Here is a 4,558-nt window from a genome sequence, read left to right as displayed (position 1 = left end):
ACCATGCACTGCCCAGGTGCCAGAACAAGCTGTGAACTGTAAGTATGCTATGGAAATTCAATATATAGTTACTTGTAACCTAGGCTGTAATGTATGAGATATAAGATAACGTATAACTGTGCTGCACCTTTTTCAGGGTCCTTACCTGTATCCTTCTGTTTCATTCCAAACAAAACCAACCGCTGGTATTTGGTTAATAGCTCCTGCTCAGGTAGATGATTCGGATCTCATGGAGGGTCTGCAGAGGGAAAGTGGTTGTCTACTGACACTGCCCTGTGCCCCCTACATATGGATCTTTTCTGCCTCCTCCCTTGCTTTTGCCAGCACTGTACTTTATTTACCAAAGTATCCAGGACTACCTGTAAACCCTTCCAGTCTGGATCTGGTGTTCTAATAATCATCTCCATCACTTTAGTTACTTTTTCAGGATCTTCCCTAAAGGGCCCAGCTAACTCTTTCTAGGCTCATAAATCTGACCCAGAAAAAGACACCTTGATAGTCACCTCCACACCTGCTCCCTGGTGTAAGGAGCTTGTATACCTCGGAGAGCCCCTTTTGTTATTCACCTCATGATGGGGCTAGAGCTCTCTTCCCATCTGCATCCAAACCCACCCTACAAAATGCAACCCAATGGGGATTTCTTCAAAATCCTCCCTTTGGAGGCAGAGGTCCTGACCTCCATCCAAATACAATGTCCAGACAAGGAAACAAATCCTTACCCACTGCGCAGGGCATCCCCTGTGACTCATGTGGACAAGTTACCAAAAAGAAGCCTTTTGAAAGAAATAAACTCAGGGTCTTACCAAGGTCCCGAGTTGGTCTGGGATCTGTGGTTCCTTTCTGGGATATCCCCAACCCTGGCGTGAAGGTCCCAGAGACTCCCTGGATCAGCAGGAAGCACAGCACAGGGTCCATGTTCAGGCAGCAAATGATTGAACTATGTTATCTCTTCAGTTTGCAGCAGCATTATGTTGGCAGCTGAAAGAGAAGAAAACCCAAACCAAGCTTGGGAGGAAAAAATATAGAGAGAACGATGGTTTTGAATTAACTTCCATTTGTGTGTGTGTGTTGTGTTTGTTTTAAGATCCAAGCCTCACTGTCATACTTCATCTTACTTTAGGAGGTCGCATACCTGCTCCAAGTCAAGATCAGGTCCTTCCTGCAGTGGCTCCTACTCTGGATCATACAATTCTTAATTCCAGTTTACCTTCTTTAAATGTTGCTTCTCTCCCTAATAAAAATGTTGGATAATTTCGCGTTCATAACAATTTCTGCATTCCCATTTGTTTTCTGAATTTGTACTTTAAGGGTTTCAGAAAGAATGCCCTTTTTTTTTCTCTTGGTGCCAGTAGCTCCCACATCTGTAACAAATTCTTTCCCCTCTGATTTAATGCCAAATAAGTTGCTCCTGTATCCACTAAATTCCACTTTATTTCCTCTAGTCCCTAGTTTCAGTTTAACCAGTGGATCTGCTGGGGTAGATTCCCCACGTCCCCGTCAGTCTAGTTCCAATTCTGCCGCCAGAGCCACCCCATGGCACTGCCCCCAGGGCAGTCTCACTTCCAAGTCCAAACTCCCCACAGCGCACACCGATCCGGTCCCACAGGAGAAGAACCCACTCCCCCACCTCCGCCCCACATCCCTTCACTTGTGCCTCCCCAGCACCCATCCCACACTCAAACACAGGAGCTGCCGATCTCCCCTCCTTTCCCCCTTTGGTTTTCCTTAACTTTAAACATCTTTCCCCAGTATCACAATCTGAACAACATCTCTCCAGGTCACCTTTCAGTTCTTCCCTGTTCCTTTCCAAAGCCAAAATTAAGGGATCAGGTGGAGGTATATTAATTTCTCATTCCGGCTGTCACTTGGGATGGTTTCTTAAAGTGAAAACCATATCTGCACACATTACTTCATCCCATTTTCCTTGCCAGCTCAAAACCAGCATTAATTGTAACAATGTACCATAATTCAAAGTTCCATTTTTAGGCCATTTTTCCTGATCTTCCAAACTATACAAAGGTCGCCATTAGTTACAACATTTTATCAACATTTTCTCATTTACCGAGCCCCCAGGAAACCCTCTCAGTTCTTCCCAATGTGCCAAAATGCTCCCTAAAGGACTCTTTCTGCGCTCACAGCCCAGAAAGCCAACTGTGTCCTGGGCTGCATCCAAAGGAGCGTGACCAGCAGGTCAAAGGAGGTGATCCTGCCCCTCTATTCTGCTCTCGTGAGAGCTCCCCTGCAGTATTGTGTGCAGTTCTGCTGTCCTCAACATAAAAAGGACATGGAACTGTTGGAACAAGTCCAGAGGAGGCCACGAGGATGATCAGGGGCTGGAGCAGCTCCCATATGAAGACAGGCTGAGAAAGCTGGGGCTGTTCAGCCTGGAGAAGAGAAGGCTGCATGGAGACATCAGAGCAGCCTTCCAGTATCTGAAGGGGGCTACAGGGATGCTGGGGAGGGACTCTTCATTAGGGACTGTAGTGACAGGACAAGGAGTAATGGGTTAAAACTTAAACAGGGGAGATTTAGACTGGATATAAGGAAAAAATTCCTTACTGTGAGGGTGCTGAGGCACTGGAATGGGTTGGCCAGGGAGGTTGTGAATGCTCCATCCCTGGCACTGTTCAAGGCCAGTTTGGACAAAGCCTAACATGGCATACTGTAATGTGAGATGTTCCTGCCCATGTCAGGGGGGTTGGAACTGGATGATCTTAAGGTCCTTTCCAACCCTAACCTATGATTCTAAAATTGTATCAATAAGTGACCACAGTTTCTATATCATCTTGTTCCACAAGGGTGGCCTGGTATTTAAAACACATGAAGGAGATAACCAGTGGGCTTCTTTCTGTTCCAGGACTGCTGGTACAACATGGGACATTAGCACAGTAATTTTGTCCCAAGGTGAATTTGGAGCTTCTTCAATATTCATGACAACGGCTGCCACAGCCCTTGGGCATCTGGGCCATCCTTTGCTCGCTTCATCCAGCTGTTGTGAAAAACACATCACTGCCCTTCTGTAGGGTCCTGGTTTTCGAGCAAGGACCTCCAGAGCTATTCCCTGTTCTTCATAGGAATAGAGCCAAAAGGATTTAGTTCCATCCAGAAGTCACAGAGCTGCAGCTCTCATTAGCTCTGGTTTTAAGTTTCTCAAAGCCCCTCTGCTGAATCAGTCCATTCTAAAGAGGGAGGGTTTCCCTTCAACAGTTCATATAGTGGTCTTACCAGAACACCGTAATCATGGATCCAAAGTCTGCACCATCCAGTCATTCCCAGTAATGTCCAGAGCTCCTTGCCGGTTGATGGTTGTGGAGTCTGACAGGTGGCTTCTTTTCCAGCAGCTCCAAGTTCTCTCTGTCCTACAGTTATTTCATATCCTAGGTAGGAAACTCGGGTTTGGATTAGTTGGGCCTTTTGTCTGGATACCCAATAACCATTCAGTCCAGAAAAGTTAATAATTCCACTGTCCACTGGATACATTCTTCCTTTATTTCTGTAGCAATTAATAGGTCATCCCCATATTGTAACAGAGTCCCCATCTGAGCAGTGGCTTCCATGATCCTGGTTCTTGTGCTGATGTCCAGAAATTGCTGGACTGTTTTAAACCCTTTAGGTAATACCATCCAAGTTAAATGAGTTTCCCTTCCTGTGTCAGGATTTTCCCATTCAAAAGCAAGTAAATTTTGGCTTTCTTTGGCCAACGGTAAGCAAAAGAAAGCATCCTTTAAATCCAAGATGGCAAAACATTTCTGATTATTATTATTCAATTTAGTCAATAAATCATACAGATTAGCTACTACTGGACAAATATCCTCTGCAATTTTGTTGACTGCTCTGAGATCTTGAACCAGTCTGAAACTTTTATCCTCCTATTTCTTTACTGTCCAGAATATTCCAATTCACATTCAATTAATAATATATATTTTAAAATTTATCAATGACTTTTTTTTTAATTCCCTTTGATCTTCTAATTCTCAGGGATATTGTTTTATTCTCCTTGGGCAGACCTCCCTTTTTATTTCCACTTTAACAGGCAAAGCATTTTTCACCTTACCTGGAATTTCAGATGCCCATACTCCCAGATATACCTGATTAAGGATTTCTTCTATTTCAGGGAGGTCCTGTTTGCTTTTCTGTTGAATTAAAATAAACTCAAAACTGCAATTAACTGATTGTTTTTAACTCTAAATTCCATTCTGCCTTCTTTAAATGTTGCTTCTCACCCTAATCAAGATTTTAGAGAATTTGGCATGCATAAAATTTATGCATTCCTATTTGTTTTCCCAGTTTGTACTTTAAGGGTTTCAGAAAGATGCCTCGGGTCCTTTGTGGTGGGTTGGTTGTTTTTTCTCTTTTTCTTGGTGCCCAGTAGCTCCCACATCTGTAACAAATTCTTCTTTTCTCTCAGATTTAACACCAAAGAAGTTGCTCCTCTATCCACTAAAATTCCACTTTATGTCCTCTAGCTCCTACTTTTGATTTAACCAGTGGATCTGCCAGGGTAGATTCCCCAGGTCCCTGTCAGTCTGGTTCCAATTCAGTCGCTGGAGCCACACCA

The 4,558-nt window shown here is 44.0% G+C and overlaps 1 long non-coding RNA gene across 2 annotated transcripts; it reads right to left on the bottom strand.

The window, feature by feature from the left end:
• Positions 1 to 897: 897 nt before the first annotated feature.
• Positions 898 to 3,272, bottom strand: LOC117436977 (uncharacterized). 2 transcript variants are annotated; one of them, XR_004550264.1, is made up of 3 exons: positions 3,226 to 3,272; positions 1,133 to 1,231; positions 898 to 978 (listed from the first exon to the last, which is right to left on the bottom strand). It is a non-coding gene; the product is annotated as an uncharacterized lncRNA (long non-coding RNA). The 2 variants fall into 2 exon arrangements; XR_004550265.1 differs by having other exon boundaries at positions 929 to 1,005.
• Between the last annotated feature and the right edge of the window lie 1,286 nt (positions 3,273 to 4,558).

This window comes from Melopsittacus undulatus, chromosome 14 (genome assembly GCF_012275295.1).
Source record: "Melopsittacus undulatus isolate bMelUnd1 chromosome 14, bMelUnd1.mat.Z, whole genome shotgun sequence".
NCBI classification, from domain to species: Eukaryota; Metazoa; Chordata; class Aves; order Psittaciformes; family Psittaculidae; genus Melopsittacus; species Melopsittacus undulatus.
This window is presented reverse-complemented; position numbering and strand designations above follow the sequence as displayed.